Below are 14473 nucleotides of genomic sequence, written 5' to 3'. Positions count from 1 at the left end.
AAAAAACTCCCCAAGAAGCTAAGCACCACCTTATGTTGAATTGTTGGGGAAGCTGGGACTGGTATCCAAGGACTCTAAACCAAAGACTTTTTGCAGGACGTTGCTCTGTGCTGGGCACCTGCTCTCCAGGTCCTTACAACAACATTTTCTTGAGTAGCTGAGGTACAAGATACATTTCCTGGGGTTCTACTGAGTAGCTGGTTGGGCTCAGCAAAGAGCCTGCTAGACCATGATCAGAGAGAAAAAGTTAAGATAATTGCCTGGAAGTCACTTAAGCTTTTATTTTGCAGAAGCTCCTTCTATTCACACACCTACCGAACAATCCGGAATGCCACAGCTGCCTGGGGCGAACTCAACACTGCCTCCCCGTGCTCCAGGGGAGCACCAAGAGCAGAAGTCTAGCAACTGGAGGCAGGGAAGGAATTCTTGGCCAGCCACCCCTTGGGCAAAGTGACAGTAGTGAGGCAAGTGTGACAGTGTATGTCCCATCCCTGGCACTGGCTGTGCTCATGTGCAGCTGCCTCACATCTCTTACCGAGAGCAACAGTGAGCCTCTGGCCCAAACAGTCTCAGCAGCGCCGTGGCACACAGAAATGCCAATGCACCTCAGAGTCTGGCCAGGCAGGGAACACAGCCTCCAGGGTCCCAAGTTGCCCAGAAAGACCTGGGATGCTTGCAGTGAGGGCTTCTTGTGCCCACGACTCCACACAGATCAACGGTTTCAGAGCTGGGCCTCAGCTATGGGTGTCAATGCCCAACCTCTAGGAGGGACAGAATCTAAGACAGGAATCTGACATCCCCCAAACCTTAGTCATTTCACCCTGGCCACAGCTGAATCCGACCGATCTTCCAGTCTCTGTGTATGTAGGCTGTGAGTGCATGTGTGTGTGGTATTTATATGTAGGTTGACAGTGCCTTCCTGCATCACTTCCTACCTGATTTGTAGAGACAGAATCTCTTAGTGAACCTGGAGGTCATGAATTTGGCTAAACGTTCTGTCTCGACCCTTGTCTAGCACTGGGGTACCAGATGCACACCGTAACACTTGGCTTTTATGTCAGTGCTGGGGATCTGAGCTCAGGAAGGTCCTCATGCTGGGGGATGGGCATTTTAACAGCTGAACCGTTTTCCCAGCCCTTGATCCCCCAGTCTTAATTAACAGTTGTCTCTGAGTCGATCAAGCCTGGATGCCTCTTTACATAACAGATGAGTCCAGAATCCCTGAACCAGGTCAGGGTTAAGGTCCCTGGGGAAGATTCTCTCTCTGTTTGATGAGCAGAGCACCAAGGTGAAGTGAAATGCTTTGCTCCAGATGTCAAAATCAGATACCAAGCACTTAAATCCACACCTCTGTAACTTATTCTAGCCTGTGATCCAGTCAGACTCTTGCAAAAGGCCTGGGTGGTTGGAAAGCCTGACTAGGTTCTCAGGCTAGCTCACAAAGGTCTATTAAACCTCATGAGGCTTAGCTATGTTTCATGTGCTGTGCATCCTCAGTTGGTTATGAAACCTCTCTGGACTGCAGCGTCTCCATCTCTTAAGAGTTACTGTCCTGCAAGTGAGGTAGCTGAGGACCATATGATGCCATCTCCAGCAGCAACAGGACCGTGGCCACCCCACAGGTGGGCTGGTGCAGTGTGATAGCCCTCTCTCCACACTTCTTCCCTTTTTCTCCAGCAGGGGCAGGCGAGCCACCTGTGGAAGCCAAGGGACCGGAAGCAGAGCAAGGTCACCCAGCAGATCGTAGGCAGCTGTCTGTGCACCCATTGGACACTCAGACAAAATAGATTGGGTTTGTTCCCAAGCTTCCCAGATGCTGTGACCTTGAATCTGTACCCCACTCCACTTTCTCTTTGGTGCCCCTCTTGACCTCTCTCTATTTTATCCACTTATCTGTGAAACGATTTTGGCCAAATACCTATTATATGTCTAGCTCTGTATTAGATCTCTAAGGATATATATATATATTGTAATATATATATATATATTACAATCTCTTTTGAAGCGATTCCTTTTCAAGAGGGGATCAAGGAAGATCTTAACTAAATAAACAGAAGAGAAGGAATAGTCGGACAGGTTCATATGTTCAACTGGAAAAACAATGCACAGTCACACACACAGCCAGGGAGTCACAAAGCCATATACAACATGCTGAGGGGAGATGGAATAAAACAGTTCCTTACAGTGTTAAACACATGAACTGGATGTGTTGGTTTTAAAAAGGGAGAAGGAAAAGTAGTCTGCATAAAGGGCCAGAACCCTGTCTAACCCTCCGAGGACGAGTGGGTCACAGAGCTTGCTCAGGACAAGGGCTCCTTTTCCCAGTGGGGACAAGCCTGACCTTACCTCAATCAACCACTACTAGGTTCTCTTCTGGCAGTTCCAGGGCACTCTCTGCTTCCTTTGTTCCTCTCCGGGGAACAGAGCCTGACACCAGAAGCCACTTAAAAGCCACACCCTTCCACCGCCATGCAAGTGTGTATACGGGGTCTGTGCAGGGCCAGAGAGACACACCATGGGCTGCCGCTCATTACAAACAAACAAACAAACAACAACCACAACCACAAACCTAGCCAAGCTAAGGAACACTCAAATCATCCAAAGATGAACCCCAAAGCCAAGCCAGGTTACGGCCGTAATCTATACACATCTGCCAGCGAGGCAAATGGTGCAGAAAAATCAGCAGGCATTGCAGCCAGCCTGGCAGCTGGGGGAGGGATGGGCACACTCTGCTGGATAACCATTGATTTAGAGAAGCTTTGCAAAGGGCAGCAGGCAAGCAGTGGTGGTGGACACAAGCGGCAGCAATACACACAAGATGAAATCTCAGAATTGTGACCACAGAATTAGCCTACGAAGGTCCATATTTCACTTATTGCTGTGAGACCTGACAGTTGAAGGGACAGGGCAGGGATCTTGAAGAGCCTGGCCCCAGCCAAAAGAGATCTAGAGGGGGTGGTTAGTCTGCTCCAGATCCTGTCATCCACCCAATGCTAACCAGCCCGAAAAATGAATAGGGCCTCCAGGACATAAAAGGGCTCATCCACCCGTTGAGGCTAGTGGTTGAAATCTTAGCTTTTGTTGGGTACTTGAACCCTTTGGGATGAGCCCAGGCTGGCTCAGCGCTCCTCAGCCCTTGCTCCAGCACAAACTTCTAGCTCATTTGTTAAAGCAAGGGCCGAGCCAGGAACGGAGTCTCTCGATCCCCGCAGAAGGACCACGCAGCAACCCCTGACGATCTTTCATTAACAACTCAGGCCTTGGCGACCACAGTACCTCACCCAAGCGCCAACACAGTGCAAAATGGAGCGAGTTCGAAGACGCGTGGTCTGCGCTTTGTTTCTGCACTGGGTGAAATGTTCCCCTTCCTCCCCCTCCCGCCGATCTCCCACCTGCAGGACTGTGACACCTTTGCCCAACTGGCCGTAATAGAAAGCGTCCCTCTCAGGCTTCCCTTTTCCGCGTCCACCCCCTCCGGATTAAGAATCCGGTTCCCATATTTGAACATTTGAATCCATCGTTTTTGAATCCATCCTTCAGCTGCTCGGGAAATCTCTATCGGGCGGGCCCAGCCACGACGCCACAGCCTCGGGCCGCGTCTGGCCGGAAGAGGGCGTTCCACCCCTATCCGAGACATTCTCAGAAATTCAGATCAAGCTGAGCAGCCGACGTGGGCGATTCCGCCCTTAAGGTGCTCGTTGGTCTCAAAAACTGCACGCCTGCACCAGTATTCAGTGGTGGAATTAACTAGAAAACCTCGAAGACTGGGACTTACTGCAGGATGGGGGAGGCTGGGACCTGTTCGCTTTCCATCTCTCTTCGGTTTCAAGGGAGGTTGTAAATGTGGACTTTTAAGTGAAGGTCCCTCGTTTAAATAATATTAACAAAATAGTATCAGTCAGTATGCCTATAATAAAATACACCAGAAGCACGGATCTGGATGGCTACGGTTTCCAGTGCCAATGGGAATGATGAGGTCAGGGATGAGGGGCTCCTTCCTCGCGTCTTCCAGTAGGACATGTTGGCACTGTCAGACTACCCCAGGGGCTGAGTAAGGGGCGGGGTAACGCCCAGAGGTTCCTCCTCTGGCTGGTATGGTTTCCATGGCAACCCCTAACCCGCCCTCCTCCCCGTGGGTTGGGAGGGATGGGTGTGGCCGCTGCACCCCAGGGGATCTCATGCCCCTTCTCACACTCTCGCACCGGGAGAGGTAAGAGTGCTCAACGGTGGTGGTGGGGAAGCCCAGCTTGCCTAATCTCCCCACTCCCAAGGGTGAGCTGGCGCCCCTAGCAGTGAAACATGGTGGGGTGTTGTCCCCAGGACGCCCTGGGTGTGGGGAGGGACGTGGTTCCTCTGAGGACACCTGCACACGAGAGTCTACCTCGAATCCCACCCGTGTGGCTCAGCTAACGCCCCCTGGATTTGGGCCGAACTGGGGGAGAGGGCTGCGCGGGGTCACGTCCGTTCCACGTGTGCCCTGGGGGCTGTGACTAGACCCCCCAGCAAGTCAGTAGATCCAACAAAGGGTCTGAAATGAGCAGTGAAAAAAAAAGGATGGAGTTGCGCGTAACGCCTAGGTAATATCCTCGTCGAATGAAAGCCAAAAATAAATAAATAAATAAGTAAAAACCAGGGCTAGGAGCGAAGATGCTAAATCACACAACCTCGACGAACAAAGCAGCGAGCTCCCTTAGAAGACCTCAGGTGAACGAGCGGGTGCGCACGGCGCAGAAGCTAAAAGCCAAGATTTCCACGTTCAACACCCCACTTGCTCCTTGACGCGAGTCCCAGCCGGGTCCTCCAAAGCCTGGCCACAGCACTTGGCATGCTACGATAGAGACGTGACTCGCCGCAAAAAGATGGCACCTCGCGTTCAGAGGGGGAAAAAACCGGGGGAGGGGTAGCAGCGGGAGGAGACACATCCTACTCTCCCCCTCCTCGCCCACCCAGGTCCACACCCACTGCCGCAGTGAGGGGCGAGCCCTACGCGCCAGCCCGTGCCTCCGGCAGGGAGCGCACATGCCGGGAGCCCGGCGCAGAACGCAGAGAAAGGAATCCGCCCTAAAATGCACCTGCAGCCCTAGCGCAGGTCTGTGCTCGGCTGTGACTGTGCGAGCCCTCGAGCGGGGGAACCGCGCCTGGCAAGCCCGCTGACACCGCGAGGCCAGGTGACCCCTGCCTCTTCGAGCTTCCACACTGGGATCCGCGCACTACCTTCTCTCGGGCACGGCGCTGCCCCTGTCACTGTACCAAGCGCGCGCAGGGGGAAGGGCGGCTAAAGTGACAGCGCCTGGACCCCTCCCCATCCTCCCGAATCCTCCCAGCCCCCAAATGTCCCCTGCCGGCTTCTGAAGGAGGAAAAGGGGAGGGGGCGGGACACCGCCTTAAATCAGGGCCAGTAAAGGCCCCATCAGAATCACTGTCAAGGAGGTGTGGGGAGAAGCATGCACGCAGTCATCTTTTCTAGGACCCAATCCACACCTTCCTTGGGACTGATGGCAATCAGGGGCAGAGAAATTTGGTTTCAGGTTCAGTTTCGGGGGTCATCGTTGGACCCCAACACACACACACACACACACACACACACACACACACACACACACACACACACGCCCATTGCGGCAAAAGGCTGAGATCCAGAGCACAGAGCAACCCCCTCCCCTAGGTCACCGCCATCCGCGCCCCACCCTGCTGGCACAGACATCCCCCCCATTTGCGTGGAACGGATGGTGCAGACCCCAGCACCCACAGACACACGCATTCGCCCGCGTGCGTGCATCTTTTGCACGCGTTCCTTCCCAGCTCCCCAGCGCCGAGGGCGCAGAGAGGCCCCCGCCGTTGCGCCTGACTGATGCCCAGCGCCCTAAATCCATCTCTGGGGTGAGGGGCGACAGGAGGATGGCGCACAGGGCCAGATGGGGATCGGATTTCAGAGCTGCAGCACTTACCTGATGGTTTACAGAAGGCGAGGATAGGAGAGGACAGCGGAGGAGAAGGTGGTTGTGGCGGCGGCGGCGGCGGCGGCGGCGGCAGAAGGTGGGCGGTGGCGGCGGCGAGGCTTGCTGCTGGTGCCGGAGGAGCTGGTGGGTGGTGGAGACTGGGAGCGCGCGCGCCGCCGAGAGAGCGCGTTCCCGAGGCCGGCGGGCGGCGCAGGCGCGAGCCACGGGAGCGCGAACCTCGCGAGGGGAGGGGCGGGCAGTGAGGCCTGCGGGGCACCTCCCCTTCCGGCCACCAGGAGGCGCGCGCGAGCACCCCACAGCCCTCCCCTCCCCGCGCCGCCAGGCCTCGCTGCTCTCCTCGCTTCCTTTCCCGGGTCCCGCCACGCCTCGGGCCGCCGCGCTGACCGCCGCGCGCACGCGCGTGCTCCGTGGCGCACGCGCACCCTGGCCTCCCGGGGCTGCAGCCTTTGTCTAGTCCAGGGGTCCCCTCCCTTGGTCCCCGAGGGGTCGCGGGTGAGCCGTGTGCGCATCCTTGCTGGCTCGCCAGGCGGTACATGCGGGACCCCGAGGCCTCCTGCAGGCGTCTCCCGAAATGTGGTCCTCCAGAGGATGGAGACCACTTCCCCAGGGGCCACTGTTTGCTTGCTTTCTTTCCACCTTTTTTTGTTAATGGCCAAAGTGAATTATTTCCTTGACAAATCCTCTTGAAACAGGTTAATTTTGATAGTAATACAGTTCAGAGTTTTCGTAAAAAAAATTTTTTTTAATCAAAGGAGCATTCAATCCCATTAGGTATCAAACCGTGGCCCTAGGGAAGAAAAAAAAATCTTAAAATAGGTATGTTTTAGTGATGCTTACCGCACTGCAAGGCGTTTCCACAGAGTTATTTTTATCTCGTTTGTTGAGACACCTTTGTACAGCTTGAGAGCTGAATTTTTAAGATGCTTGCTGGAGATGGACACCTCTGGATGTCAGGCTTCCATGTGGAAATTGGCCATTAGTCCTTTTTCTAGCCACCTAGGCGTGGGTTGTGGCTGTAATTTAGATTTCTCATCTCCCCAAAGCTCAAAGCTCTTGGGCAGCTGGAGCCTGTTCAAGTGCAAGGAAGAGGGGCAGACAGCTCTTGCCACTGAGGTGGAATCTTGTCTTGAAGCTTTAATTTGCACAACTTTTGTTCTTTCTTTCTTTTTTTTTTACAAGGCAGGTTGTCACTATGTAGCCCTGGCTGGCCTAGGGCTTACAGATATCCACCCGCTTGCTTCTGTCTCCAGAACGCTGGGATTAAAGATGTGTGCCACTGTCCCAGCAATTGTTTAAAAAACTCCAGTGTTGTATCAACTCAGTGCGTTGGCTCATATCTCTAATCCCAGCATTCAGGAAGGCTGAGGCAGGAGGGTCACCATGAGTTCAAGATCATCCTGGAATACTTAGTGAATTTTGCTTCGCTTGCAGAGGACCAGGATTCCCAGCACCCACATGGCAGCCCACAACTGTCTGTAACTACAGACCTGGGGGATCCCACACCTTCTTCCAGATTCTAAGGGCACCAGGCATGCCTGTGGTGCACATACATGCATACATACATACAGGCAAAACACTCATAAGTCTTTGAACTAACTAATGTGCAAGGCTTTGGGCTAGATTTTCAGGCACCACTGATATTTTTTTTCATATGGGCTTAATTACTGTATTATTTTGGGAGCTCTGGGTAGATGATAGAAACGGGGCTAATTTCTTAAGCCTTGGGTTCTGAATTTCTAGGTCTGACCTTGCTGTTCTTCCAACTATGACCACCCTGCTTCAAAACTCCTACTTAGATTCTGGACATCTAGGACCTTAGTGGCCTCCCCACTCTCAGTGTCCCCTGCTCTCAGTTTTCCCCTGCTCTTCTGGTCAGATCAATTTTCAGACATGATCCTTTCATTCATGAGAGTCCCTTGCCCAAAGATGTCTACCAGCTTCCAAACAGGTGCACTGAAACTCGCTGGCCTAGCTTAAGCCCTTCCCCTCAATCAGAACTCCGGTCTATTCCGCTTCTATCGATCACCAGCTCTGTGACCAAGGCTGCTCAACTGAGTCTCTTTTCCACCTCTGTGCTCTGGGTTCCTTTTGCCTCCAAGGTCCCTGCCACCCGCTAATACCCACCTAACCTTGACAATCAAGCTCAGATTTTACCAGCGCCTTCTCTCAACCCAAGTAGAAGGACTATTTCTGGTCTCTACAAGGAACTTAGCCAAATTATTCCCGAGGAGAGGAGTAGAATTAGCATTTATCTTGCAGGGCTGGCCTTTTCTTATTGTCTTCAGTAGTCGCTGTTTCTTGGGTGGGGAATCACACACCCTTGCCCATTACCAGCTATGGGATGTGGACCTGTCCAAACAGAAACGTAAGGCATGGCAAGTTTCTGTGTCTTTGGCTTCCTTTCCACTACTAGAAAGACATATTGCCTGGCACTGCTCCTGCCGCTGTCGCCGCCCAGATCCTGGAGTGAAAGGCCTAAGGAAGTACATACAAAATGAGCAAAAATTAAAATTTGTTGCAGGAGCCACTGAGATTTTGGGTGCTGGCTGTTAGCCTGACAAAGCTGACTGTGGCATTTTAATGAATGTCTCTCTGTGTGGTTTCTTATACAGTAACAAATTTCACTCACTAAATGATACATTGTATTTATGTCATTATCATTTTCAAGGTCAATGCTTCTGTTACACTTTATTTTCTTAATATGTGTCACCTGTAACCATCAGAGTGACACTCCTCCACATTCAAACTTATCATTATGAGCCCGTAATATAGAGTGTGACTGGAACTGTCAAGGACCTAATGACACTAGTCCCCTGATACCGAATGTTCACATTTGCCTACACTAAATGGAGGTAATGAATGCTAGAAAGAGTCATGAGTGAATCTGTCCTTTAAATGTATGTGATGTGGAGCTGAGTGTTCATTCCAGATAATTTGATCACTGTGGGTAGCTAATGGCTCACTAATGCAGGCCAAGGAAATGTATCCCCTCCCATCCCTCTGCTCCTCCCTCTTGCTGAAATAGAAAGCTTATGGCCTCTTGGGTCCAGCACATGCCCACACATGTAGGACCATAGAAGGCAGATTAGTATAAGGGAGAAGAAATTGACAGGGATAGCAGGAACTGTGGGCCCAATCTTAGCCATCACGTGTGAGGTGAGGCAAATTCATTACCTTCTCCTGGCTTCAAGTCCTTTATTGAACAGTCTCAGACACGGTTAGACCCGAGATCGATAGTCTGGAAGCTCTGCCACTAAATGTATTCACACACACACACACACACACACACACACACACACACACACACACACACACCCTGATGCATTGAAACAAATGGATCCTAGCTGTACTGGTTCTAACCTGGTTCCAGTAGTTCAGTAGTCCAGGTAGGTTTTCCAGGTCGGGGTGCATAAGTTCTCCCTCCCTGAGAGATTACGGAAGCAGGCTCCTTACATTTTGTGACTCTACCACTTCTTAGGGCCTTGTTCTTTGTGGGGGTGAGGAAGGGGAGGAGCACGTGGAGGAGCTACTGTTTGTCCCAGAGGCCGGCATGGGATCACTTTAGTCATATGGTCGTCTCCAACTGAAAGATCAATAAATGCAGGAGAGTCGTGGGTTCTGGAAGAGGAAAAAGGATTTCAGTAAATGCCAGTGTCTGCCTCATATATTCTATGCTGGGGGCTAAAAGGACCCTGGGAAAATGAAAACTCTGTTATGAGACTGTGTGGATGTGATGAATATATTGGAAGACCATGAAGGATGGGGGTGGGGTGGGGTGGGGGGTGGAAAGCTTCTAGGGAAAGATGAAGCCAATTTCTCCCAAGAAAGAAGGTGTTGCTAATACTTCTGTATCAGAGAGTGCTTGTCTTAGTTATGGTTTCTATTGCTGCAACAAAACGTTATGACCAAAAAGCAAGTTGGGGAGGAAAGAGTTTATTTGGCTTACACTTTCACATTTCTGTTCATCACCAAAGGAAGTCAGGACAGGAACTCAAACAGGGCAGGATCCTAGAGGCAGGAGCTGATGTAGCAGCCATGGAGGAGTGCTGCTTACTGTCTTGCTTCCCATGTCTTACTCAGCCTGCTTTCTTATAGTGCCCAGGACCACCAGCCCAGGGATGGCACCACTCGCCATGGGCTGGGTCCTCCCCCACTGATCACTAATTGAGAAAATGCCTTACAGTTGGATCTTATAGAGACATTTCCTCTACCGAAGCTCCGTCATCTCTGATGACTCCAGCTCGTGTCAAGTTGACACACAAAACCAGCCACTACAGTGGTTCACCTGTTCTACACCATGGAACCCTTTAACATTTCAGGAAAACCCTTTCCAGAAGAACATTTTTAAATGCATAAAGTGAAATATGTATAATTACAGGCCAGAGAGCTGGATCAGTGGTTAGAGTGCTTACCATTCTTGCAGAGGTCCCAGGTATGGTTCCCAGTACCCATATTGAGTGGCTCATAACTGCTTGTAACTCCAATTCCAGGGGATTTGATGCTCTCTGGCCTCTACAAGCAACTGCACACATGTGGTACATATAAACTCATGTGGATACACACACACACATAAAAAGAAATAAATCTTTAGAATGTGTACAATTACATAGCATACATTTTATGTGTGGTTATCAAAACATTAAATCACTGTGCTATGGTGTGTGGTGACATGGTGATGTCTTGCCCAGATCTCTTCAGGGAGGAGGACATACTCCAGTACTGAGAACTCTCTTCAGACAGGCCTTTGGCTGTTCAAACATTCAGGGATAGCCTCAGCTACAAAAGTCCCCTGCTTCAAGTGGACATGGTGGCACATACCTATAAGTCCAACAATCAGGAGGTAGAGACAGGAGAATCAGAAGTTCAAGATAATCATAGGTTATTGAGCAAATTTGAGGCTAGCCTGGGCTACATGACACTGTCTCAAAAACAAACCAAAAATAAATAAATTCTCTTGTTCTGAGAAGACCTATACTCAACGACTGATGGAGGTGTGGGAATAAAGAGCAGGTCTTCTTGGTCCACAACAGACACTCATTATGGCTCATGTTAACTTTAGAGGAAGTCAAACTCTGCCAGGCTGTTTCATGGTGAGTGGAGGCTCGGCTTTTCTTAGCCCCAGCTTGGGCAAGTGTTGATAGACTATTCTAACAAACAGACTCTTTGCTGCTTATGACCCTCAATCCAGGGCAATTGGTGTTAGGAATGGTCCAAGAGAGTAGAGGGTAAGCAGGGTGTTAGCGCTAGTTAGTGAGGACCCCATCATCCACGGTCATTTGAGCACGGCCAGCTCAGCACAGGCAGTAGTCAGTTTTTTTTTTTAAAGATTTATTTATTTATTTATTATGTATACAGCATGTATGACTTCAGAAGAGGGCACCAGATCTCATTACAGATGGTTGTGAGCCACCATGTGGTTGCTGGGAATTGAACTCAGGACCTCTGAAAGAGCAGTCAGTACTCTTAACCTCTGAGCCATCTCTCCAGCCCCCAGCAATCAGTTGTTAATGTCACTTGGCATGGTATGTGGTGTATTTGGTGTGGTGTGTCAGGCATTTGAAACGCTGAGTGGAGTTTGCTCTGGGTAGCTGAGTAGCACCAAAGGCTGAGCTTCCCAGCAAGGCAGGGGCACAACAGCAAGGTCAGAGCCCTTGTTGGGAAAGGAAGACATTGTAGGTGATGTTGCTAAAATGCTTGGATTTCCAGATTCCTTGGACAGCTCTCAGCCCGCAGGAGTGCCCTTGTCAATCTCTTTTGGAAGAAAATGCAGCCTTCCCCTAGACTAACACGTAACTTCAGCAGAATGTCTGTCCCCTACACTCTCTCCTGGCATGAATACAAACTAAAATAAAAACAAGGATTAAGTCACAGTATAACTCAGTCAGGTATGATGATCTAACGAGGAATAAAAAGGAACATGCCCAAGGGACCTGCAAGACATAACCGGTAGTTACCAGCATGAGGGACATGGGGTGCTGGATTTCTTTTTATTATTTTTAATTATATGTGTGTCTGTGTGGGGTATGGGTATGGGCCTGCAGGTGCCTGTGGAGGCCAGAGGAATTGGATCCCTCTGGAGATGGAGTAACAGGTGACTGTGAGCCACCTGGTGTGGGCAAAGCACACAATCTTAACTACTGAGCCATCTCGCCAGCTCCAGAACATGTTCTTATAGAGTCAGACCCACTGATGGTCATGGGAATTGATAGGCCCCAGAGCAATAGAGGCCAGATGTGGCCCTTTGCTGATTAATATTACATGGTTTGTTGCAACCTGTGTTTATTTCCAGGGGACCCAAGCCATGGTGCTGGTGACCCTCAGCCCATCTAGATTACAGCTTCCAAATTTTTGAGGACTTGATTCTATGCTAAGTCTAAAAAAATACAAGGAAGCCAGGCCTAGTGACTCATGCCTGGAATACCAGTTCTGGGGAGGTAGAGTCAGGAAGATCAAAAGTTCATGGTTATACTGGACTCCATGGTGAGTTCAAGGCCAACCTGACTACGTAAGACTATATCTTAAGAAAAGGGGAATAAGTAAACAAGCAAAGGGTAATTAGTACCTGCTTATTAAAGGGTATATGTTGTGGTCTTCATTTAGTCTGGGGCCTTCTTCTGTCTCCATACAGAAAGAGGCTCTGGCTCCATAGAGAGACATGGAGTCCTGTCCCATGGCTGACAGGAGTCCTTTGGGTCCATAAGCCCCACACAGCCATGATTTCCACGGTTCCCATGTAAAAACTGAGACTGATGTACTCAAGAGTTGAGTACCCCGTCCCATCACTGCTGCACACACACACACACACACACACACACACACACACACACACACACACACACCCTGTGTGGGCTTGGAGTGAAACTGTAGCAGTTGGGGAACCCCTACTCTTCACCCGACGGCAGCATCCTAAGTGAGGAGCAAACAGGAGAGGTGAGGAGATCGATGCTCCCCTCAGGGATATGGAGGAGCAGGAGTGACGGTCCCTTCATAGCTCCATTACTCAGCACTTTGGCTCACAAAGCACAGAGTCTAAGATGATTCTGAGCTGCCGGAGGCTCAGCAGAGTAGCAGCTCCCAGTGCCTACCAAGCCAGAGAGAGGCACTGTCTTTGCCAGAAGAGATTAATAGTTTCAGACACATGTTGTGAATTTATTCCATTCTCTCCCTTTCTGGAAAGAAGATCCCAAATGTTTATAATCCTGACTGTGCTAAATTTTCCAGCCTCTGTGAAAATCTAGTCTGTAGAAGTTTTTTCCTATTATTATTTTAGCTTTAGTCTTACTCTGTAATCTTGACTGGTTTACAATTAGCTACGTAGATCAGGTTGACCTCAAATTTGCAGCAATTCTCCTGTCTCTGCTTCCCAAGTTCTGGGATTACCAGTGTAAGCCACTGTGCCTGGCCAGTTTGGGTATCTTTCAGTTTGCTGCCCTTCATCCTCAAGTCCTTCCTCACTTGCTCGGTGCTAATGGAGCTGGGCTCATATTAAGTGGTTCCTCTTAGTGCTGAGTCTGTGGTTAAGCTTTGTCAAGCAATGCCCCGGAGTGAGCACCCAGAAGGAAGAGGCTTTCCCTTCTGGTTCTCGTGTGGTTGGCTTTGGTTTTTTCTTATAGGATGCCAAAGGTGCACTAGGCCCTAGCTGCATACCCAGCGCCTGGTGTCTACCTCGCTGTGGCTTTCCCAATGACGATATTTGCACGGGGCTTGGCGCTGCTGGGAATCCAGCTTCTGAGCGCTCAGCTTCTGTGCTGCACTCACCTGTCTGCTTTGGCTTGCCTGGAGCAGTGTTTCTTGGGACTTTCTCTACCCAAATACTGCCCAGCCCAGGTTTCACTCGGTCCTAATGTAGGCAGGCTCCTGAGAATGACCTTGAACATCTGGTCCTCCCGCTTCAGGCTTCCAAGTGTTATGATGACAGGCATGAGCTAGACATCAATGGCTAAAGGATGGTGAGAACTGAGTGTGGGGCCTTGTGTATGCTAAGCAAGCATCTACCAGCTGAGCTATGTCCCCAGCCTGTAAAGACTCTGTGTGTTGTGTCCAAGTTTGTGTGCTTGTGTGTGTGTGTGTGCACATACGTGCATAAGCACCTGTACATTTGTGTGTGCAGAGATACCAAGTCTTCCTCAATTGCTTTTTCCACCTTACTTTCTGAGACAGGCTCTCTCACAGAAGCTGGAGCTCACTAATTAGCTAGACAGGCCAACCAAAGAGTCTCAAGGATTCACCTATCTTTTCCCCCTCCTGTTAAATGCTGAGGTTCCAGAGTGCACTACCACACTTGCCCTTTATATTGGTGCTAGGGATCTGAGCTCAGGTCTCCATGCCTGCATGGCAAGTAACTTACCAGCTGAGCCAGGGAAGGAGCCAGCTCTCTAGCCCAGAGATTCTTTTTAATTAGTTTTAAGGGCCAGATGACTTGGTGGTTTCTGTTTCCTGTTTGAGCCTGATATAGAGGGACCTGTGCCATCTGGTCACTCTTTAGAGCATCACTTGGGTCCACTAGTCAATGA

The 14473-nt window shown here is 50.4% G+C and overlaps 1 protein-coding gene across 3 annotated transcripts in view; it reads right to left on the bottom strand.

Moving 5' to 3' along the window:
* Mapt (microtubule associated protein tau) overlaps positions 1–6022 on the bottom strand; it is a 99723-nt gene extending 93701 nt beyond the window's left edge. For all 3 annotated transcript variants that reach the window (XM_059271934.1, XM_059271932.1, XM_059271933.1), the window contains exon 1: positions 5949–6022. The gene's annotated coding sequence lies outside the window, so the exon portion shown is untranslated. The remainder of the gene's footprint in view (positions 1–5948) is intronic.
* Positions 6023–14473: the final 8451 nt, after the last annotated feature.

Source organism: Peromyscus eremicus, chromosome 8a, assembly GCF_949786415.1.
Source record: "Peromyscus eremicus chromosome 8a, PerEre_H2_v1, whole genome shotgun sequence".
In the NCBI taxonomy this organism is placed as follows: domain Eukaryota; kingdom Metazoa; phylum Chordata; class Mammalia; order Rodentia; family Cricetidae; genus Peromyscus; species Peromyscus eremicus.
Note: the sequence above shows the minus strand (reverse complement) of the source record. Positions and strands in the feature narration are given on the sequence as shown.